The 25,079-nt window shown below is 40.6% G+C and overlaps 1 long non-coding RNA gene and 1 pseudogene across 1 annotated transcript; one reads left to right on the top strand and one right to left on the bottom strand.

The window, feature by feature from the left end:
• Window positions 1-26: 26 nt before the first annotated feature.
• On the top strand, window positions 27-17,885 carry LOC110349468 (uncharacterized). The gene is made up of 4 exons (XR_002395424.2): window positions 27-352; window positions 2,096-6,990; window positions 12,695-12,835; window positions 16,611-17,885. It is a non-coding gene; the product is annotated as an uncharacterized LOC110349468 (long non-coding RNA).
• Window positions 17,886-18,011: 126 nt separating this feature from the next.
• On the bottom strand, window positions 18,012-24,379 carry LOC110349439 (rho GTPase-activating protein 17 pseudogene; annotated as a pseudogene).
• Window positions 24,380-25,079: the final 700 nt, after the last annotated feature.

The raw sequence follows: 25,079 nt of genomic DNA, 5'->3' as shown, positions 1-25,079 counted from the left end.
CCCCCTCAGTGCCCTTGTGCTAGCGCGTGCGCCCTCGACTCACCCACGTCCTCCGGCGTCTGGAAGCTCCGCCCCCTACACTGACGCCCCTTTCTGGCGCTGCTGCTCCACACGCGCCCTCTTGTGGCTGCTCAGTGCTCCCAGCTCGCAGGTTCTGCTCTGCTTGCTTCTAGTATTCCCTCTGCCCTCCGGGGTTTCCACTCAGCACGAGAAGCTGCTGAGTCCCTCTAAAGGCTCTGAAGGCAGTTAAAAAGGGAGGTGGTTTGCGTCAGGATTGGAATCTTCTGGACAAGGGAACTGAGATGAGGCTTTTAGGGAGTTGCCGTCAGCCGTGAATACATCCGGACGTGAGGTGAGGCGGTGCAAACATTTTATCCAGTAACTCCCGACAGTAGGGGAAAGAGCTCAGTTTATTCTGATTCCTGCAGAGGTAACTTGTTTCTTAAAAGGAGAGGGGTGGAAGGAGAAATGTAGGTACTCAGTCCTCTGAGAAGTAAAGAAGTGGGACGGGTTGGTCAGTGTAAATGTGATGAGGCCGACAGCGTTCGTTCTGCTTCAGAATCTGGAAGACAGACCTGGGTCTTCTTGATTGCAATTCAGAAGTATGACTCCCAGGTCCTTGAAGTTCTGAGTTGCAAGAGACACATAAACGCATCCTAATAACTGGTCTAAGGGAGTTTAGGAACCTTTCAGCAGTTGGTTAACGCAATGAGTTGAGCCTGGCCAGGCAGCCGTTCCCAGGGTGGTGGGGTCGTGCGAGGCACGTGGCCTCATCCTGATGGAAGCGTGCTGGAGCTGGGTCAGGGCAGAGTGCAGGGATTTGGATGGAGTCATCTCGTCCCCAGGAGTCTGCAGTTGTCACAGATAAGGTTTGAATAAGTACATTACAGGCATTCTTCCTTTAACAGCCGAATTCCAGACCTCCAAGCCACCTGAGGAACTGTTGGAAGCAAATAATCCTTAGAAGTGCAAAAAAAGAATGCCCTGGTAAATTTTTCTGGCCCTTTGGCAACAGGTCTCTTAAGACCTGTACTGTACAGTACCATCAGCAGAAGCTTCTGTATAAAAGTGTATTGTACAAAAAAGACATTTAGACCTTATAAACAAGATGTACAGAACGGTACAAAAAAAACGATGAGTCGTAAGTCTGAACAGTGCGCCTGGGTTTTAAGTCCAAACAGTCATTATACAGGTAGCTTGTTAGACAACGAACAACTATTTACAGTGAGAGGAATAGAATTTGGCAGAGCACTCCATATGACACAGACGAAGTGGACGCCTAGTTTCTTAGGAGTGGTAGGAGAAGTCTTTATCATAAGTGTTTAATTCCAGTTTCTTATGGAAATATTTGAATTCATTATACTTGCACAGGAAATTCATTTGATTATATAGTCATCTGGGAGAATTAATCTGTTAATTTTCAGTGTGATGGGGGTGACCAGATGTATTGTTTGCATCTTAAGTTTGTTTACTGTTATGGTTTAACTCTTTAAAATGTCCCCCAAAGTCACATAACTTCAGAGGTGGGCCTTTCTGAAGGTGATTGGATCCTTAGGGTACTGACTCATCCATAGGTTAACACACGAATGAGTTCATAGCCGGTTGGGCTATTAGGAGGTGGAGTCTAGGTGGAAGAGCTGGGTCCCTGGGGTCATTCCTTAAGAATACAGACATTCCTCATTTAAGGACCCCCTGTTTAATGACTGTTCAGACTTAGGACCCATCCTTTTTTGTACAGTTCTTTACGTCTTGTGTATAGAGCCTAAGTGTCTTTTTGGTACAGTATACCTTATTTATACAGTACTTGTTTATACAGTAACTTTTGCTAATTGATTGTACTGTAGAATACAGGACTCTAGTTTTACGATCTGTTATACATTACAGTACTGCATGTAAGAGTTAGGCAAATAAAAGCAAAGTCATCAGGCTGGAGTTTCCTTTGACCGATTCTTTGTTCTGAATATTGTAATGTACATGGTGCATACAATTCCTTTAGTGATCAACATTTAATGACCTAGTTGTGAGACCAAAACTCAGTCATTCAACGAGGATTACCTGTATCTCTTCTGGCTCTTCCTGCTCTCTCTGCTTCCAGGCCGCCATGACATGAGCAGCATTCCTTCACCATACCTGTAAGCTGTGAAGTTTATGCCTTGGACACAACCAACCTGAGGATGAAAACTCTGAAACCATGAGCCTCAAGCCTTTCATTCTTTATGTTGTCTATGCCAAGTATTTTGTTGCAACAACAGAAAGGTGACTAATGTATGCAACATTATATTGTACTGCAGCCTTCCAAACTTGGCAGCTGTGGCTAGTAGAAACAGCCTTTGTAACCTTTGTTCTTTTGTGTGTGTGTAGCTCCCTAATACTCTCTCTTTAAAAGAAATACAAAACAAAGTATGGGTATGATAACATTTCATCTCTTGTCTTTTTCCAAGTATTTTATTAATTGCCTGTTATCAACTAGTTTACCAATGAGGTGGGACAAAACCATGACCAACCAATAAGATTACAAGTACAGTCACCCAGGTAGTATTGATTAATTGGGGATCCAAGTACAGTCACCCAGTTAATGTTGGTTAAATGGAGATCCAATGGGAAGACAAGTGACATACAAGGAATTTCCCATTTAGAGTATCAATCACTGCTATCTATCTCCAGGGGAAGTAGTACCTCTTTCCCTTTTATAATGCTAACCAATGAGTGTGCCTCAATTGTTCACCCTGTTGGCTCCTTCCTGTGTTGGCTTCTTGAGAGCAGCCCTGTCTAACTGCCTACAAGATATCTAATTAACTTACCCATCTACAATACCATGATCCAATCACTCCCTAAAAGCCCCACCTATGAGCCCATGAGGATTTGAGGGGACACTTAGATATAAACCAACCATAACAATAAAAAAGGGAGGTTTTGGGGCGTACACCAGATGTCCTGGGAGCGTTAGTCAGTTTTGCTTTGCTGTAGCAATGCACTGTAGAGAGTCAATGTATAAGGAGAACAGATTTATCTCGGCTGTGGTTTCAGAGGTTTTAATCCCTAATTGCTTGGCTGGAATATTTTGCTTGGGTAGCAGAATATGACAGTATGAGCACGTGGTGGGAGGCTGCTCACCTATGGCAGCCAAAAGCAGAGATGAAGGATTCTTGGTCCCAGGAACCCCTTCGGGAAATGCTCGAAATGACCTGCTCTCAGCCACTGGGCCCCAGCACCTGGAGTGTCCACCTCCTCCAAAGAGCACCAAAAACTAGAGGCCACGGCTGTAGCTCATTGGCCTTTGGGGAACATTTAAGATCCAAATTATAATACTAGGCTTCATTAACAAACTAGAGAGAAATTTCCCTGGGCAGAAAGGAAAAGTAGAATGTCTTAGCGTGAGGTCTTAGAGACACTGAGAAAGAGTCACAGGTTGACTATGAACGTATCACATTGGCAACCAGACAATGTGCACTAAATTTCCCACACCCTAAGTGAAGCGTAGACTCATCAAGTCATTATGAGGGGCAGAGGCCGTGCAATCTGGGGCCGTATGAATCAAGAAGTTACCTTATTTACCTTTGCACAATTGTGTAAAACTGTCAAGACTATTGCAGCCACACTAGGACAAAGAGGAGCGGCCCTTAACATGTGAAACTGAAACTTCCCCTGTGCATCCAGAACCAAGAGAATAGGGACTGAATTGAACCAAAGAAAAATAAAGGAAAGTCCATGTCTCCTCGGATTTGGGGCTTGAGGTCGAACCATTTTAAGTATGCTCCCTTGTGTTTCCTTTGTGTCTACACTTTTCCTGAACTGTGGTTTCTTTTCTGAGGGTCTCACTCATTGCCATACACAGCATCATACTGTGTAAGCTTGCAAATTTCCAGCCCCACCTCCAGATACCTTATAGTAAGAAGACAATGAATAGCACTACGCTTCAAGTATCTCTTTATTCTCAACAAAGGATGTGTATACTTGCTTACATACTTGATCTCTTGTGATAGGATCTTACTAATAAGTGGTTCTGCCGTTTGCCTCACAAGTGCAAGTTTCCAAGTTTGATCCCCGGTACCAAAAAAATAAATAAAACACACCAGAGAAGGAGTTTCTCTTTAAAAAAAAATTTGATCTTCATGTATGCTATTTTCTAATCTGCAATGAGCTTTTAAGGGTTTTCCTTCTGAAGTGCATAGTACCATTTAACTTTTTAAACACATTAGGAGAAGGAAGAAGAGAAAAGGAAACCATCTGGATATACAGTTTTCTCCAGTATTCTGTTGCAAATTGTATGAAGGCATTGCCCAACCATTTGGGGTTGTGTCCATCAGTGCTGAAGTAGCTTTCCCCAGCTGTGGTCATATCAGGTCAAGCCCAACTTCCAGAGCCAGTGTCATGAAACAATTCTTGCCAAATTGAGCAATATCAGAGATTTAGAAAGACTGGCTCTTAAGCTAAATATATTTAGAGTCCATTGTCAAGTCTAATCTCATCTATTCTGTAGGTAAAAGTTCTAATAAAAACTTTAGAACTTTGACGAACAATAAGCTTTCAAGCACATCTAGTACAAACTAAGATCAAAGCAGCTGGGCATGGTGTTGCGTGCCTGTAATCCTAACATTCTGAGTCAGGAGAATCTCTGTAGATTCAAAGCCTGCCTGGACTCCATAATGAGTTTAGGACCAGGGTGGACTACACAGCGAGACCCTGTCTAAAAACAAAATTAAAAACCAAAACAAACAAAGCGAAGGGCAAAGCAAAACAGTCTGTATAGGAGATTTGAACTAAGAAAATAGTGGCCAAATTAAAGAAAGCCAATTTGTTGTGAAACAAAGTTAATTGTCTCCTTTTTCTTAAGCCAATGTGAACTATCTTTTATAAAAAAGTATATCATTTACTTATGCCAATACCAAAAATTACAGTTTAGTAACAAGTTTGGAATTTTTTTTCGAGGTACACATAACAGAACTGCAAAAATTTTGAATAAGTTGTATAAGAATTAATGTCTATGTTACCAACTAAGAAAAAAATTTTGTAGTAAAGACTGAGACTTATTTACTAACAGTAGCATGGCTTCTGCTGGTTAAATGATCATAAACAATGCACAAAATATCAATTTAATAAAACAATTTACTTTTACAACAATAATCATGACTGACTACATTATACCAGAACAATTACCTTTTGAAAAAATAAGACAAATCATATATAATGTGGCTTATTTAACCAGATTATGCAACAAAACTTTAAACAGATGCTGAAGTAAACTCTAACTTACTACTACTACTTAATTTTTAAATAATTAAAACCCAACAAAAGAGAGTAGAGAAAGAAGAAATTTCATGAGAAAAGTAAAATCTCTCTTAAGTTACTTCCCTTGTAAATTTTACCACAAACAGATCATTATTTAAGAAGTACTGTGATTTTAAACATGATGAGTTTAACATTATCCCTGTGTTTTACATTTTGAATCTTTTCTTCAAGCTATTTTTTTTTTACAATAGATTGCCTCTAGTTAGAAATGTTTTACTCAAAGTAGTATTGTGAGGATATATGTTCAACTTACAACAGAACACGTAGCTCTTTACAAAATGATACCACCTTCTCACGGGCTGGGTCTGAGGGTCCTGAAGACTGGAAATAAGGAAGCTACCCCACCCTTGTAGAATGAGTTTATGCGTAGATTTGCCGACTCCATGAGAAGCATTTCTAAGCGATTTTAGGATGCACTCAAGAGTGAAGTGTGGGCACTCAGAGAAGTGAGACGCGCTGAGCCAGAGTTGGGTATTTTAAGGGGATGTCTCCAAGATAGGGGACCTAGGATGTGTATTCGTACCGTCTATTAGGTTACCACGCAAGCCATCTCCGTGTGTTTGGAGTTGAGATCACTGCCACCAATCATGCTGCTTCCTTAAGGGTGGGAGAAGTCCAATCTGCAGGTGAAAAGGACAGATCCAGAGTCCAGATTTATAAGCTTATTGTCTTTAAGACCTTTAGATTTTTTTTGCTTTTAGTTAAGTTTCCTGGAAGAAAAAAAGGCTTGAGTAACGTTTGTGTCTTGAAGCTGCAGTTAAGTATACTTTTAAAAATCTCAATTTCCTTGTCTTTTTTTTTAACCTAGTTTTTCTTTTTCCTACCTCAACCCCCACCCAGTCCTTTATTCTTAAGGGGGTGCAGAACACCTTCCACTCCAACTTCATATAACTGCTTTAGGCTGAGGAGGGGGTCATTCCTGTCTTGCCAGGGACCCACAGTCTCATCCTGACTGGTCTCATCTAAAGGATACATAGGAATATTACACTCTGTCTTTTGAAGACCCATCACTTTTCAGTAGTCTGAAGAAGAGGGCAAGGGCATGTGAGACATTAGCCCTCAACAACAGTGGATCGTGCAACATAAAACATTACAATGCAGTATCATAGCTAGAGAAATGCGCAATTTCCCCCCTCTTGATTACTTTAAAGAATCAGCAAACTAAGCAGCCACTGACCTTTATGGCAGAGTCTGACATTGCACCAGTCTGTGAATGTAGGTCTTGTAATGCAGAGGAGACAGTTGCAGAGTTGTCAGGAATGGACACACACCATTCTGGGCACAGTTTCCAGCCTGTGCTGCTGTTAGGCTATTTAAGGCCATTTAATTTTGTAGAATGGCTGTTCTCATCATTTTTACTTTTGTATTTAATAATGAAACACCTTCCATAAGTGTTATTTAGGACTTCTTGTGTATGGTTAGTATGAGATTTAGTATGTCCCATTTCAACTGTAAGTCTTATTTGGGGAATAAAGGTAGAGGCCAGATGATCACACCAGTGAAAAACTCATCTGTTTCATCAACTCTGTAAGAGTGGGTGGTTAACTGGTTGATCTTTGGCTTTTACCCAGCACCCTTGGACCTATGAGTACCATAATGTACATCTTCCTATCTGCTCTGGAGGGAATCCAAGCCATCGGTCTGTGCTACAGGGGCTGGCCGTCCTGTTCCACCTCTTGTCATCTAGCAAGTAGCAAACAAGTCAGTATTTCTTAACACATGACTGTGATTATAGTCCTGATTGCCATTATTACCTTTTTAGTGCACTATGATCTGATAATAAGCATGGGATAATTTTGATTCTTTGGAATTTACTTCAGCATGCTTTGTGGGCATTTATGTGGCTTATTTTGGAGAAAGTTCCATATGCTGCTGAGAAGAATGTGTATTCAATTGATTTTGGATGGAACACTTTGTAGATATCTATTAGGCCCATTTGTTCAAAGGTTTGGTTCAATTTTGATATTTCTTTGTTGATTTTTTGTGTAGTTGGTCTGTCCATTTGTGACAGTGGGGTACTGAGCTCCTCTATTACAATTGCATTGGTGTTTATCTGATTTTTCATAACCATTAGTATTTGTTTTATGAAGGTGGGTATCCCCCATGGCTAACTATAACCCTTTGCAACAACCCCAAGATCCAACCACCTTGGTTAATTTAGGAGGGGAGGATACAGTGTAGTTAGCCCAGTTTCCAGGTCCTCTGGGAGGGGAATGTACTCTAGTATTGTCAGTGTAACGATGGTAATCCGAGTGATGGTTTACAGAAAAATAGTGACAATTAGGCAAACCTGTTAATATCATGCAAATCAGCTACAATAGTATCCACCATGATAAACTGTATGTTAACTTACCAAAAGAATGAATTATGTACCACCTTTAACCCTAGAGAAGAAAACCACAATTATGTGTAAACATTAAGACAACCCAGGTATTGATTTATAGCTAGTATGTACTACCTGTGACAGCTTATCTCCACTAATGGTAGAAAAGAATTTGATAGTAATTTTACACACTTATACTATTAAAGATATAGGGCTTGGGAATGGTGGAATGCTAAAAGAAAATTTTGAAACCTTAAACTATATGATATGAGGAGAAGAGAGTAGTACAAAGGATCTTAATTGGGAAATAGAAGGATGTTTATAGCTTAGGTAAAAGTAGAGGGCAAACTGGCTAGAAATAGAAGGAAAAAGAAAGAAATTATTTAGAGCATAAAGAAGAGAGAAAAATTGAAGGGAGAAAAATTTAAAGGTATAAGAGCAAAAGTAAGAAAAAGACATAAGAAGCAGAGGAGAAGGACAAAGGAAAATTCCTCAAGTCCCAGTAAAATGGTGGAGACAAAAGGAGGAAAAGAAAGAAAAAGAGAATCAAAACAAAACAAAAACACCTAAAATCAATGCACACACCGAGAAAAAACAAAAAACGAGAAAACTAAATTTCTCTGTGATTTCAAATGTGTGTTTTTCTTCTGGGATCTTGAATTTTGGGACAGTGTCCAAGTCAAGACATTTCCCTGCTCACACTAGTAGTTAAAGAAGGAAGTCAGACCCCAGATCTACTACACCAGTAGGCAGTAGAATTAGACCAAAGATCCCAATTCTAGGACTTTCAAATCCACAGCAATTCAGGCTGAGCCTGGCTTGTGGCTGGGAGGTGGGACCTGTCTCCTTTAGCTTAAGCTCTTCAGAGGGTCTCTTGCCAGGCTTTTCATGGCTTCTTGACCATGGCTGGCCCTCACCCAGTCACTGTGGGAACATGACACTGAGAACCCTGAATGAAAGCTGTCCGTCAGCTATTCTGTGTCCTGAGTTCAAACAGTCAGTTCTCTGGAATGGAGTTCAACCCAGCACTCTCTCCAGAGGCCACAACAGGTACTTGGGCTGGAGTCACTCACCGGTTGTTTCAGCTCACAGCATCCACTGGTCCATTCCACTGCTGCATTTCTCCCTGAAGCCCACTGGAGTCCTCAGCTTTCACTTCCTCTCTAGGTTCTTTTCTCAGGAGTTACAACCTGGGAGCCAGAGAGAAAGTGCAGATTATTCCTTCTCCTATAGGTTTTAACTTTCCTGTCAGATCTCTCCTGATTTCCAGGTATCCATGACCTGTTCCTCCTCCTCCTCCTCCTCCTCCTCCTCCTCCTCCTCCTCCTGCTCCTCCTCCTTCTCCTCTTCCTCTTCCTCCTCTTCCTTCTTCTTTTTGGCTCAACATGTTATTTTCTAGTGTCTGGATTCCAAATCCCAGAGAGGCTGAATTTTTGTTGCTTACCACTCTACCATTTTCCCAGACTATTCTGGTCTCAATAGTTTCAACTGCAGAATTTCCATTTGATTCTTTTACAACAATTTATATATCTCTTTTGCTATTCTGTCTTTGATAAACCTTGTCATCACATAATTGTTTAAGCATGGTTCCATTTAGTTCTTTGCACTCATTTATCATAGCTGCTTTAAAGTCTGTCTGCTATGGTCAACATCTGGAACCCTGAAAGGAAATTTTTAGCACCTGATTTTCTTGTCATTCTTATTAACTTGTGTATGCGCCAGCCATTCCTATTTCTTGGGATATCTCACTTTAAAAAAAAACTGAACAGTTAGATAATTTACTATGACAACTGTGAATATCAATCTCAGCCACTCTGTGGTACTTGTTGTTTGCCTGTTTATTTAGCTGCTGGTGTTACTGTTTACTGGGGAGTTTTGATGCTGTTTTTCAGAGAATCTAAACTTGAGCATGGCAACATTTACCAGGGTGGGAGTGGCTTTAGCAGGGTAACCTTTGACTGTTTTCTTTCCTTGACCATACTCCGACATTAGTCTTCTTGAATTGCTTACTGGCTGCTGTATTATTTTTTACAATGCTTTTATGCATATATTGTTCCACCATTTAATGCAATTCAATTTGGTCCTCATTTTAGAGGGGGTTTGAAGATTGCTCTGACCCAGGAAGTGATTTTCTCTGACATCTCTTTCCTTTGACCTACTTGGTAAAAGTGCTATTCACCTTTTTACTGTGTTGCTTTTACTGCCTTCAAACATTTCTGTTGTTTTTAAGAGTACCTAGGAGCTTGAATTTCCCCATACTCTGTTTCACGTAAGTTAGTTCCATGATGGGGAAATTCAGACCTTTCTACTCTAAAAACCTTCCTCTCTTTGTGAGCAAAAAGTCTCCCAGTCATGGGGTGATGGTGGAGACTTCCCTATGAATGCAGTCCTCCTTTACAATAAGAGTTCCAGGCAGAGGTGTTAGCCTCTGGTCCATTTAGCTCATCTCCCCAGAGTGGAACCTTTACCCTAGAGATTCGCTGGAGCAAGAGCAATTAAGACATCAATCTTCCCAGCCAAACAAAACTGCACTAAGCAAGAGGGGTGTGAAGAAAGAGTAACCATAAGACTGCACCTCTTGTGCAGTCACCTAGAATTCAGTCTTTGTAAAAGATATCTGCGTGTTTGATAAATGCTGGCATCCTAGCCCTTGCCAGACACCTAAGGGGACAGAGAATCTGTGTCTTTGGCTGAACCTGTCCAGAATGAAAGAAACTCTGTTGATACTGAGCAGAGAGAGTGAGGAAACAAGTTGTGATTCAAATACCTCAAATTTTCTTCTTTCTTACTGGAGTTTAGTAGATTTTCTTGAATAAACATTTATTTATTGTATGCTCCTATCCACTTTCTATATTCATTAAGTGCTTGTGGCTTTAAATTTTTTAAACAATTGTGCTTTTTTTCTATAAATTGGACTTCCTGTTGTCATTTCAACAGCAGAACTCTTAACATTTTTTTTTTACTTTTGAGAGAGTAGCTTTAATTCAGGTAGAAAGAAAAAATAAAAATGATTAAGAACACAAAGAGTAAAAATTAAGTGAGGGCATTATGCAAAGTACTTTTAGTCCATCTGTAAGAGTTAACAAAGTTGCAACAGTTAAAGCATTGTGGAAATGTTGAAGTCCAAACTCTCCTCTGAAACTCAAGGCAAACCCTAAGCTGTGATCCCCTGCAAAAGTAAAAAAGAAAGTTAAACATTTCCAACAAATAATGGCACAGTGTAAACATTCCCATTCAAAAGTTAGAAATAGGTAGATAGAAATTGAACCAACACGAGATCAAAATCCAGCAAGGCAAATAATAAATCTTATAGTTCCATGTCCAACACCCAAGGCAGGTGGTGGAATGTAAATCCTAAGGGCTTCAGTGGCCCATCCCTACAGCATGGCTGCTTGGAGCTCTCATGACCCTTCTTGGAGTGGCTTTGCTCACTGCTTGCAGCCTTCCTCAGCTGGTGTTTCATGTCTTTGGATTCTCCTTCTTTGTGGGGTTTCTACTGCACTTTCAGTTTTACTCTCGCAGCTTCATGAACAGCCCTCTCAGCAGCACACTCTCTGTTCTCCTAAGCCTTCTGAAATCTGTGTGAAAGACTTCCTGACCCAACTCTTGGATTCTGCCTCCCTGTTAAACCAGCACTATGAAAATGATATCTTGACAACTCTCCTCATCACTAGAGCAAAATGAATGACACCTGCAACTCAAAGGAGGAGAGGTTTATTTTGGTTCATGTTTCAGAAGTTTTTGTCCATGTGCAAGAGGTTCAAATGAAGAAAATGGCATGGCAGAAGTGCCTGCCATGGAAGAAAGTTGCCTATGTCATGGCCAGGAAGCTATGAGAGAAGGGAGGAGCTTGGGAAAAAGTGAGATCCTTTTCAGTCATGTACCCAGCGACCCACCTCTTCCAAACAGATCCCACCTCCTTACAGTAGGTTTAGCTATAAACTTATCAGTGAACTAAACCAATGAGATTATAGCACCTCCATGATCCAACTGCCTTCCGATCACACAGCTCTTTGGGGGAACATTCCAGATCCAAACCATAACAGCTTATTTATGGGGTACAGTGTGACATTAATATACGTATACAATGTGTAATCATCATATCTCCACAGATATGTATCATTTCTTTTGTTGGAAACATTCAAAATATCTCTACTGATTATTTTAAAATGTGAAATTAACTGTTGTCAGCCATAGTTACCCTACTCTGAATCCCTGTGCCAATGAACCATCCTGTCTCCACCCTAAGAGATTATTTTAAATCAAATCATCTTAGTTACATTCTCATCACCAAGACAAAATACCTGACATCCCTAATTTAAAGGTAGAAAGGTTTATTTGGGCTTACAGTTTGTAGAGTTTTCAGTCAACAGTGAGCTGGGTGCGAGGGAGAGGAGAAGCAGCTCACAGCATGGCAGACAGGAAACAGACAGCAATCAGGGGAGGAGGGAATGAATAGACCCTTCCAGATCATGCCCCTAGTGACTAACCTTCTTCAACCAGGCTTCACCTCCCAACCTCACATTTAGCTATAAATGCATTAGTGGACTATTACACTGATGAATATCATGATCCAATCACCTCCCCAAAGCCCCACCTACCAATGCCCCAGGCTTTGGGGGGACATCTAGCATCTCTTTTGTCTTTGGACTTTAATATTCAAAGTAGAAAATGGAAGATCTTTTTTGGATAAAAAACACACAAAAGGTAGAGAGGTTTTACATTTATTAAAGGCATTAAAGGTAGGAAAAGAAGTACACTCTACAGAGTGCAGAACAAGCCACTGAAAGAGGTTACGGTTGCCATGAAAGATCTTGATGGCTGCTTTTCAAGTAAAAAATGAAGAAATAAAATAAAGATCTTGATGAGTAGAAAATATAAATATAATATAGATATAATGTAAATTTTTTTCCAAGTAATAAAGGGTGAGAAAACTGAAGAAGTCATAATGCAATTTTTGATGACGGGAAAGGCATGACAACATGTGCTTTAAGATAAAGCAAAGCCAAAGATGATAAGATAAATTATGAGAACTGGGATTATACAGTAGCACTTCCTAATGTTATTATTTGCCTCCCCCAGAATCAGGCCTGCAAGCAATTTATTGAAAGTCACAGCAGAAGTGATACAGGAAAGTGGAGGAAATGTTGCTAAATAAACGTCCCTAATGGGCAAATAAAGACTAATCCCATGAGCAACTCAGGAAATCCGTGCAAAACACAGGTAAATGAATTTCATTGATGGAATGATGACAACGGGGATACATATGGCATGACTGAACAGTATGGTGAATGTAACCTCTCTCAAGATACTCTCTTTTACTTTAGAACACACTGATCCCATGGTCCTTACTGCTTTCTGAAGCAGTTCTGGAAGTTCCCTTTTCTGAGTGTCTGTAGTTGTTGCACTGCTATGGCTGCCTCCATGTCCAGAGCTGGGAAGAAGCAGAAATGCCACATAGCAGTTCTGGTGAGTAAGTAGACGAGGATGCTCTGCAGTGTTTCTGTGAGATCGCCTTCCCATTGGATGCCTCTTGGCAGCATCATGCATATTTGTCCTCAAACCTCATAAAAACCTTCAGGAAAGAAGATTCCAGAACTGCTTCAGAAAGCGGCACATATGATGGGATAAGTGTGTTCAAAATGAGGGAGGTTTTTTTTTTAATTCATTAAGTTTATAAGTACATTTTAGATATACAATACGTTTACATTTATCATTGGGTACTTTACCTGTACATGATGTGTCTTGGTTCTTATTTTTTCCCCATTCTCTGTCCACCCTTCCCTATTTATAAAGATTTTGTTTCCCTTTTTTTCCTTTTCTCATATTTTTTCTTTTTTTTCTTTTTTTTTGGTACCGGGGATCGAACTCGGGACCTTGCGCTTGCAAGGCAGGCGCCAGAACCACTGAGCTAAATCCCCAGGCCATTTTCTCATATTTTTTCCTTTCCCTTCTTTCCTTTCCCCTACCCCTTCCACTTCCCCTACTCTTTTAGACCTTTTCTTCCTATTTCACAATATCAATTATACATTTTGATCCTTATTTATACTTTTAGTTTTTCACACCAGAGAAACTATTTGGTATTTACATGTGTGTCCTATTTATTTCACTTTAGAATATGGCCTCAGTGTGCATCCATTTACCTATAAATGTTGCCAGCTTCTCATTCTTTATGGCTGAGTAGTACTCCATTTTATATATTTTTTAAAAACCATCTTCTTTATCCAGTCTCCAGTTGATGGGCAATTGGTCTGTTTCCCAATTTTAGCTATTACAACCCGCTGCTATACGCATGGGTGTGCATGCTTATAATCATGCTGTGGTATGATTCTTTTAATTCTTTGGGGAAGATACCCAGCAGGGGAATAGTTGGGTCAAATGGGACCTCTAATCCTAGTTCTTTGAGGTATCTCCATGCTGATTTCCACAGTGGTTGCACCAGTCTATACTCCAACAGTGGAGAAAGGTTCCTTTCTCCCCACAACCTGAGGGAGGTGTTTTGAGAGGGATTCACGGCAATGTGTCTTTTACTGTAATAAATCAATTTAACATTCACCTTCTATTGTAATAATACTTTGTACATGCCCACACCTGTTATTGGTCAAGGTCTGTCACTGGGGACTAACAACATGCAGGCACATGTGGCTTTCGATCCTCTCCAGAAAAATCTGAGGGCTGCTCTCTGACAAAGGTGCAGTAATTAGCTGTCTGAAAAACCATCCTGATATGTGTGGAAGTTGTAGTTCTGAGCAGTGCATGGAAGGCGCCTGCTTTACTGAGGAAGCTTTCAAACAAGCAAGCATGTGTCTTGCTCTTCTCCTTACCCACATCCCCAATTCCAATTTCTGGCATGTGGAGAAGAGAGGCAGAAATAAAGAAGGGTATCATAAGGGTATTCTACCGCGAAGTCTCGCTTTGTTAGTGAAGGACCATAGACATTAAATCCAAACAGCTTCCGCTGGGCCTACAAGAGGCTAGAGTGGAACTGGGAGAATGCAGAGGAAGAAACAAAAAGTCTTATGATCTCTGGAGACTTGTGATTCAACAAGGAACACATTAAAGGATTTTTGGGGGGGACCGGGGATCAAATTTGGGTCCTTGTGCTTGCAAGGCAGGTGGCGGAACCACTGAGCTAAATCCCCGGCCCTAAAGGATTTTTGAAATTGAAGTGAAAATTAAAGGAATTCTGAATAACCTAAAAAGCACTATCATGGGCCATCAGTAACATTGTGCCTTCTGGGGAAAAGAACTGAGAGTGAGAGTTATCAAAGTTTATGAACATATTTTTAAGTTTAGTGGAAGGTTGGTAAGTATACAGATTCAAAGTTGCTAAGATGAAGTACAGCACTGATATGTGTGAGCCTGAGATTAGGCCAAATAGGCAAGAGAAGACAAAAGATGACCAATTTAGGAAAATAACATAGAAAGTGTTTGGAAACAAGAGACTAAATGATGAGGATCAGTGACCTTTAATAACAGAAAGATTAGAGCAGGAAGAAAAGATTAGATGGAGGTGAATCAGCCTTGAGATCTAATCTTCAAAGGGGAACAATATAGAGCTTTCAAACTGACTGAAATGAAATAAATGTCTTAGAAATATGGAACTTGAGAGATGATGAAGTCAGACTTTCTGGTGAATCATTTACTTGTAATAGCAGATGATGAAAGAAAGCAGAAAATTCTGACTTTAGTATTAAAGTTACAAAAATGATATGGGATATTTAAAACTGGGAGATAGTACATGGAGGATGAGAGAAGGATGGCATAATTTTCAAAATTGTGCATCACATGTCAAAGTTAATTTGACATTCAACACAGAAATATCATCTGTCTTACTACCTACAGTGTCCCAACACCTCTCTCGCAGAAAACATCAAAATTTTTTCTATATGGGAGAAATATTTCATCAAAACCGACTGTTCAAGTGGGTGAGCAGTCAGTTCTCAACTGAGTTCAAGGAGTGGGAGTTTATTGTAAGATTTTAATTTCTCATGCAGATCAGCAATCTTAAAAAAATGATTGAAACTAACAAGCTTATTTGGTTGAATCAGGAAGACTCAAGCTGTGTGCTGTGCTTGAATATGTCCACCAAATCTCCTGTGTTGGAATCTTGACCCACAATGGGGTAGTGCTGAGAGGTGGAACTTCTGTTTTTTTCCAGCACTGAGAACAGGAGCCCCGTCCCCAGCATCCCATGCCTTTCTGAGACATGGGGTACAAATAACTTCTGGGTCCACAGATTAAATTTTAGTCATTATGTGAAGGTGATAGATAGAAAACTTCTGAATCCATCTACACATGTTACTTCCAGCTTCAGCTTTTGGACATGAAATACACTCATGTGAGGAATAAACCCAAGTAACTAGAATGTTGTTGTGCAATAATTGCATGACATGGCTTAGAAAGAAAAATCACAGTCACAGTTAAACACTGAAAATTTCAGTTGAACATCACCGCATACTATGGGGCACTGTACTGGGGTAAGTTTTTCCTAAGTGTAAGAAAGTACATGTTGGCCTATAGCTCCCTTTTTAAGCATTCAGTGAAGCGAGCTCTTGGCACACACTCCTCTGTGAAAGCCTGAAGCACAGTAAGCTGGAGAAAGGCAAAGACAAAACTGTTCATCCCCTAGCAGCTTCTTTTAAGGACTTGTTTCTCTGGTCTTCCCATATTTAGTAAAGCCCAGAAGTAACAGACTAAGATATATTAATAACACTGGCAGTTTATGTAGCAATGGCCAAAGGTGGAAATGCAAAATACAAATTGGATAGAGCGTGCACTTTAGCCAGATCAGCAAAGCTTTTCCAGGGTTTTTCATCTGAAATATTTAGACAGTATTTTTTTTAAACTTACTCTTGACTATAGCACATGTTAATTTCCATTTTATGAGACTTGTGAGTTGATCTGTCTCTGTCCTGGATGGCAGACATAATTTATTCTGGAATCCCTGACTGGCTTGAGATTATGGGGTAAACATTTCTTTTTTCCTTCTCTTAAGCAGATGCAAGGAATTGTGCCCTGCTTTCTTTCAATAAAGTACGTGCCCTCCATTCCTCTTTCTGCGAAGGAAGTTTTGTAGCCACCATGCAGAGTATCCATGTGCAGCACAAAGGAAACTCGGATGAACTCACCCCAGAATGGGGGCGACTCACTTGCAATCGGGTTGCGGTGATAACACTCACTTATGTGTAACCCAATATGAAGAGTTCTGATTTTGAGACCTCTAGCATACAGTGTGGATTGGGATACTTGGGTTCATTACAGATTTCTTTCTTAAATGAAAAGAGAAAGTATCTAGTGATGTACAGACCATAAATGTTCTTAACACTTTTTGATGAAGAACAGAGCACTGAGTTTTATAAGGCCTGAGATCTCTTAGAAGAGAAAACAAATCCCATTCTAATATTAATTTTATCACTCAATCCATTGCACAAGTCAAAATATGGTCATTAGAGTGATATTTGTCCCTTATTATTGGTAATTTCTTTAGACCTACAACAGGCAAAGGGAAGGAGAGAAAGCTGAATAGTGAGATTCTTATGTATTGAAGAATAGCTATAGATTTGAACACTCAGGACTCAAAGTAACCCCAATTTATGCAAATACGGTTTATAGTTTCACATGCAGTGGAGTAGAAGGGGCTTTGGAAATTTATATTACATTTCTTCAGTTGTCACTGACAGCAGTTGTTTGGCAGTGGGCACTTTTTTAGTGGCTCAGACTCATAAGGAAAGCATCTCACTTTATCTGGAAATGCTTTTATTATACATTCACTTTTAAAAAGTAACTTTATTGGTACATTTTAGGTACAGATTATGATCACATTCATCATTGGGAATTCGTACCTGTGCATGATATATCTTAGTGCCCCTTCCCTCCCTTCTGTATAATAGATGATGTGAAATAGGAAGCAAAGTTTCAAAGAGGAAGGGGAAGAGTGGGGGAGGGGGGTGGAGGATAGGAAAGAAGGGAAAGAAAAAAATATACATTCACTTTTGAAGGTTATTTTGAATATAGTTTTAAGTTTTCATTTGTTTTCTTCCAGCAGTTTAAAAGTGCCATTCTATTGGTTTTGAGCAGTCACTGCTAAGAAATTGACTACAGGGAAAGTATTGCTGCTTTGAAAATAATGTTCTTTTTCCCCCTGATTACTTGAAAAATGTCTCTGTGTTTCAAAATTTGCTGTGGTTTTCTTTGTATTTATCTTGTTTTAGTTGTTGATGAATATGAGATGAATATGAGAATTGATGTCTATTAAATTTTGAAAATTTGTAATACTCTACAAATTCTTTTTCCTTTTTTCAGAATACATTTGATTTAAATTAAACATGAAACTAGGATAATGTTCGGTCCTTGTCATGTTGCAATTACACTGTTTAAAACAAACAGGACCATCCGTTCTTGGCTACATTCTGCCAACCCATTAAGGCACAGTCACATCCAGCTGGACTCGGCGACAACTCCAGCCGTCACTGTCAGTGCCTGAGGACTTAAGTGGATGGAGGGGGCCAGAGACCAAACTTAACACAGGATTCTGTAGCAAGTCTGAACGGGAGAAGCCTCCCTCCTGAGGGAGAAGATGAAGTCTGAGTAACAGGAAGTAGAAGACTGGCATAACTGCTGTTGTATTAAATAGAGTAAGCGCATTGCTTCTTGCTGTTTCCAAGCTGCTGTCTTGTGAATAGCAGTGACGAAAGCCTCCTGCACACTTCCCGGGCACTCGTCATCTTCTGACCTTAGGTATTTGTTTGTTTGTTATCTGGCATGGTTTCTTTACCAAGGAAAGCTAGCTTCCTCAAGACACGGGTCATTCAGCTGTAAGTGCTGGCCTCCGCGTTCTCCTTCCTGCAGATGGCCGAGTCCCGCTCGGTGGGGCTTTCTTCCTCCTCCACTGTGAGCTTTTCACTGTTTGGTCTGCGAAGACAGAGCGCCGCCTGTCCCAGTTCCACTCGCCGGGACAGAAGGGGTCTCGGGCTGGAAGGTGGCCGGCAGGGACCTGGGGCTTGGCCTGTGTGCTGGGGGAGGAGAAGGACTCCGAGTGGCTGGCTTTGGCGCCGCGTTTGCTGGGAGCTGAGATGTTCCTGCAGAGCTCTGAGCCCCAGGGTGTCCAGGAGGTGGCTCTCCTGGTTTTTAGGGTGCTGGAGCACGTTTTTTAACAGCCAGGTGCAGAGCGTGAGGCCCGGGCCAGCGGCATTGTGGGCCGAGCCGAGCGAGAGCTGACGGGAGCCGGGCCTGGCTGTGGCCTGTGGTCCTCTGACAGCCGTTTCTCCCTGGAGCAGGGACAGCTGCAGACAGGGAAAAACCTCAGGTTTGGGGGGTGCTGCTGTCTCCTGGGCTCAGCCTTGCTGCTTGCAGAGGAGGAGAGGGTCCCACCCCTGAGCTGCTTTCAACCCCAGAGCCCTGGGCAGGGGGGCTCTGAGCCTGCGGGTGAGAGTGGCAGCTGGAAGGTAGGGGATGCGTGCTTTCTCTCAGACTGCCACCTCGCCAGTGGGTCCCAAGGCCCATAAGCTGGACAGCGAACCTCTGCTTCTGCACTGGGCCTCCTCCATCACCGCCATACTCACTGGCGGCCGCTTCCTCTCCTGGGCCTCGGAGTCCAAGTCGTTTCCAGGGTGGGATGGGTGATTAGGATTGGGGGTAGGAAGAGGTATAAATGCTTCAGGTGCAGCTCTTTTGCTTGGAGGCCCCAGAATTCGGACGACAGCCTCCTCCTTCACGCGGTCTCCAGGAACAGCGTGACTCAGGCCTCCATCTCCTGCTGCTCCCCTGCAGGTTTCTTCCACGGGTGTCCTGAAGGCTGGCTCCTCTGCCCGCTTATCTCGGTGGAGTTCAGGAAGGCCCTAAGACGGCTGGTGCTTTTCTATGGTAATCTGCTTGGGCTCCTAATAACAAAAACTTTTTGCCGTACTTCCCTTCTGTGGCCATGAACATGTCTGTCCTGAGTTGATCTGGCATTGCTCTATTTTATTTCCAGCTTCATCCCTCTCTTCCTTTAGGGGATCTAATTTTGACTGAAGCCCCTGCAAGTGGGTGCCTGAAGATTGGCAAGCTTGGTTCCATCAGGCTCTGACCCAAACCCCGACCGTCACCGGTTTAGCAAGCTGCCTCCTCTGTGGCAGGGCGTTGGGAATTTCAGCCTCCGCTGTGCTGTAGAGAAGGTCCATGACCTCCTTTTCCACGAAAACTTTGTGCTGAGGGCGCTCAAGAGCCCGCTGAGTCCCAGCATTTCCACAGGGCTGGGGTCTTCCCTAAGAGATTCTTCCAGCTGAGCGGGTGCTTCTCGCATATTCTGAGCAAGCCCTGGCCCTGGAAGCAGGAAATCAGATGCTTTTGAGAAGGGTGGCACAGGCTGGGACTCGGGTTTCACTTAATTTGGAAAATTTTTTAGCACTTTCTGTCTCTTCCTTATGTTACTTAAATTTTTTCTCCTATTATTTTTTTCTGTATTTGTTTTTATCTTCTATTTTACTCATCCTCTTTTCTAAACAATGTTAAAGCCATCTATTGAGTTCATACTTTTAAATATTGTATTTCGCATTCTAGAGTTTCCATCTTTGAAAAATAGAATTTAATTTTCTGGTAAGATTTTTGATGTACTAATTATAGATATTTTAAAATCTGGGCACAATAATTCCAAGTTCTAAAACCCTGTGAACATGGATTTGTCCATTTTTTCTTTTGTTTGTAATCATTTAGCCAACTCCTCACTGACCTAATAAGTGTGATCAAGTACCAAAAAAAGTGTAGAAAACTTTTTAAGGATAATTTACGGCTCTAGTTAATTTTGTTTATGTCCAGGATTTACTTTTGCCTCCTAGCTAAAGGAGAATACATCACTTTTAACCAATTTGGGATCCAACTGGTTAGAAGCTGATTTCCATTCCTCCTTAGGGCTGACCTGTTTCTCATTGCTTTTCACCCCTGGTTTGAATCCCTCTGAGAACAAAAGGGGAATTCATACATTTTTCACATAGGCCCTTTTCCTTTAGAGGTAGGATTCCAGTTTTTGCTGCCTGAACCCTATGTGAAGATTATAAGACTATTTCAGCTTCACCTTTTAATCTTCTAGCTTCTCTCTGACTATGGATAAGCAAATGCCTTCAGGAAACTGCCCTTTCTTTGGTAATCCTTGATTCTTAACCCTTGAATGCCTTCATAATCTAAGACTTTAAGTTTTGTCTCTGTGGGCAAATAAGGCTGAGGGGCTGTTTAGTTTATTGTCCCTGCAGCTCTTGTTTTATACAAGGCTGTGCCATTTATAAATTGACAAGTGCCCAGGAAGGAAAATGTCTCAGAATGTCAAGCTTGGCTTGATATGCTTCCTCACCCTCTAACATCCTAACTCCTATGTAGTTATTGGATGTATTTATATTGTTGTCTAGCTTTTCTCATTCTTGGTAAGAAAGCAAGTCTACAACCAGGTACTTTGCAAATACCGAAAGTGGGTACACCAAATAAATATTATCATGTGAAGAAAATACCTGTCTCTTACATTGTGAATAGTCCTTTAACAGGAATGGGTACTGAATTTTTAGTTTTATAAATAAAAAGAAATTATAAATTTTTGACTTTGGTTGAATTAATTATAGGAATAAATTTTGTAATACAATTAAGACTGTCTAGTGTTTTTCAATTACAGACACTTAAACTAAGAGGATTACTGTATGATGGAATTTATTATGTTTAATATTTATTTGGGGCTCTAAAATGTATCTTTGTAAGGAAATCTCAGCTTTAGCTTTCCAGCGCAGGTTTTTGACCTCTTAAATAAAAATCTTAAGAAATCTCAGAGTTTAATGTTTTAAGTAGTTGCTTTTTTGTTTGAGTTTTTATTATTACATTATTTTATTGTATTGTTTTTAGAGAGTATGTCCTGCCAAATATGGTGGCATCATCCAATCTGCTGAAAATCTGAAGAGAACAAAAGGCTGAGGAGAAATCAGCCCCTGGTGTTTTCTGCCCACTGCCTGAGCTAGAACATAGCTCTAAGAAACCTTTAAGAAATTTGTGTGTGTTTACAGACCACTCTTTCCCTTTCTGTGAACCTTGTGTGTTCTTTTCCAATTTCCTAATTTTTTAAATTAACTTGAAAAATATTTTATAGTGGGGTTATTAAACATTTATCAATTACAATCAATTACTAGCTATTGTAACTAGCTTGAGTGAGCTAGGAGAGACAGATGGCTGAGCTGCCAATGTCAGAGCAGCTCGTTAAAGCAATAAGCCAAAAAGAAGAGTCAAGCCTTTCATTACTTACTGCCTTTAGTGTATGCAAGAGACCAAAGGCAGAGAAAGCACTCTCTGCCCCTGCACACATGAAGAGTCAAATGGGTCATCACACACACAGAAGTTGTCACTGTTGAGGAACGTCCAAGCCAATGTCTCCAGAAGCTTTCTGAACTCAAGGGAGAAGAGAAGGGAGCAGGGAGGAAGAAGAGGTAAAAATGGAAAAGTAAGTGGTGTTGAGTCAGCGGAGAAAGTGTGTCCTCAGGCTTTCCCTGTCCTTTTTCCTTCCCTTAGGAGATCTCCTCACAGGTCCCAGAACGCCTCTACCCCAAGGTCTCAGAGAAAGTAACCTGGGAAAGAAAGTGCTTCAATGCAAATATGCACAAAGCCTGATCTGCCAGATGGGCCTGAGGCCCTGACTATAGCTCCCTTCTGAGAATGCAAGGCACCGGCCTTGGGCCAAGCCCAGCGTAGGAAGAGCAGCTTTCCTAGTACAGCTGCCAAGTAAAGCCTTTGTAATTTCCCATGGTGGCCCCGAAAAGACACAGGGGGGTCAACGAGAAGCTGGATTGCTGCTCATCAGTGTTTGCCAATATCTCCTTCCATATGTAGTTTATTTATCCATTTCTTAAACAAGTCAAAAGCTTATATATTCTTTACTGCTTGTGTCACAAAGCAGTGTAATGATTTCCTGTCTTACATTTTGCTTCACATTTTCAATCTGATTGTGATTTTCATGTAACATATGAACATAATTGTATTTTAGTTTTAATTAATTTATTTTGGGTGTTTTTTTTTTGTACTGGGGATCCAACTTGGGACCTTGAGCTTGGGAGGTAGGCAGCAGAACCACTGAGCTAAATTCCCGGCCCCCATAATTGTATTTTGTCATACTTTGGACAATTATTTAATATCATTTATTGAATTATTGAGAAACAATGCCATTTATCATATACGAAGTTTCTATTTATGATTGATACTGTTTCTAGGCTTAGAATTCTGTCCTTTTTAGTTTTCCCTTCCTCCCAACCAATATAATATAGTCTCAATTATAATTGCTTTGTAGTAAGCATTTTGACACAATTGAGAAAATCCTTCTATTCTCATTGTTTTTTCCCCAAAATCATTTGGCTATTCTTGGCCATTAACTGGCCCATAAATATTTTCAAACTAGTTTGGCAAATTGCACAGGAAGCTTGGGCAGATTTTTTTTTCACTCACTTTTAATTTGGCTATACAGATTAATTGGTTTCATTTTGGCAGATTTGTGCATGCATTTAACATACATTGCTCATATCCACTCCTCCATCATCCCTTTTGCCCTGTCTCCTCCTCTAGTTTCACATTTTTTGAGGGGTCAGTGTGCATAAATTTTGCACAACTTTTATGTATAATGTTGCTCATATCCATCTCCCTATTTCCTGCTATGCTATCCACTCCCACCCCCTTTTATTTCCTTCTTCTTCTTAATAATAGTCTCTTCTACTTTCTTGTCATCTTTTTTAGATTCAACATACAAGGGAGAACATACAATATTTGTCTTTCGGTGACTGACTTATGTTGCTCAACATCATGGTCTCTAGATCCATCCATTTTCTTGAAAATTATAGAATTTCATTCTTCTGTGTGGCTAAATACTCCATATATCATATTTATCATCTATGATATCATAGATTATATAATATATCATATTTTTGTCCATTTATCTGTTGATGGCTATCTGGGCTGGTTCCTTACCTTGGCTATTATGAATTGTACCATAATAAACATGGGCATGCAGGCATCCCTATATTATAGTGACTTTAAGTGCTGTGGTTATATACCAAAGACAGGTATAGTTGGGTCAAATGGTAGCTTTTATCACTGTACTTATTTGTATAGTAACTGTGATAACTTGCACTCCCCCCAGCAGGGTAGAAGCTTCCTTTACCCACACATCTTCCCCATCATTTGGTATTTTTTGTATTCTTGATGATAGCCATTCTTATTGGGGTAAGATGGAAAATCAGTAGTTTTCATTAGCATTTTCCCAGTGGCTAACAATATTGAATATACTTTTTGGCCATGTATACTTCTTTTGAGAAATGTGTTTAATTCATTTTCCCCTTTATTGATTGGGATATTTGATTTTTTTTTTTTTTTTACTGTTAAGTTTTTTGAGTTCTTTATATGTTCTAGATATTAATCCTCTAATTGAGGCTTGGCTGGATGCCATTTTAGGGAGGAGCTAACTGAACCCAGGACTTGGAGTAGCTGTGGGTTGGCTTCATTTCAGGGCTCCCAGTGTTGAAATCCCACAGTGACTGTATGAAGGACAACTGAGGGAGATATCCAGGAGTAAGAGGCCATGGTCAAGTTGGCAAGAGACACCCAGAGTGTTTTAGACTGAACAACTCAGGCTCCAACCTCACAACCAGAGGCCAGGATCAGCCTGCGGAAGTTCAGTTCTGTGGAGTTGAAAGCATCAGAATCAGCACCCTGCCCTAATACTGTTGCAGCCTTGCTGGGATCATCCAGCACAAATTGGGGCTCTGATAGCATTCTTTATCTACCAGGGACAGCAGAGTCACACCTTGAATTGGACACTACCACAAAACTGTAAACCCTAGAAGATGACCACAGGCAGGAGACCATAGAGAAATTGTTTTCCTTGTTTTTGTTCTTCATGTGTGTGAAATTGTTTTTAGTTGTTTTGTTTTGTTATTTTTGTTTTTATCTTCATTCTTTCCCTCCTGTCTTCTTCACCAGTGACCTGAAGCTTGGGTAATTTTCCTTTGTCCATCAGCCTTGCTTCTTCTAATCTCTTTCTCTTCTTTTATTTTTCTATTTTTTCCTCTTATCTTTTTACATTTTCTCCCCTGAGGATAAAATCACTCTATTGAGAGGACATTTACTGTAAATCATTTTCTGATTTGCTTTAGATTTTGTTATATGACTATGAATTCTGTACCTATTGTTAAAGGTGGCAAATGTTGTCACAGCCTGTCATTTTTAGACTGTTCTTGATGCTATTGTTAGTACTGACTGTACTACTTTATCCAAGGTGACATAGTTGTTGTAATCAGTTGTTCTTCCTTGCATGCCAATACTGAGATTGTCTGGGGTCATAAACAATAACACAGGCCAGTGCCAAAGAACTCGGTGCTAGGCCAAATAGGCAACAATTTCTCTCTCCTAATAAACTGAAGAGGTAGGACCTTGGGACAGACTCAAAAGCCAGAATCCAGCTATACCAAGAAGA

This window comes from Heterocephalus glaber, unplaced genomic scaffold (genome assembly GCF_053883595.1).
Source record: "Heterocephalus glaber isolate CG9 unplaced genomic scaffold, H.glaber_assembly_v1.0 deba00001550, whole genome shotgun sequence".
Classification (NCBI taxonomy): Eukaryota; Metazoa; Chordata; class Mammalia; order Rodentia; family Bathyergidae; genus Heterocephalus; species Heterocephalus glaber.
This window is presented reverse-complemented; position numbering and strand designations above follow the sequence as displayed.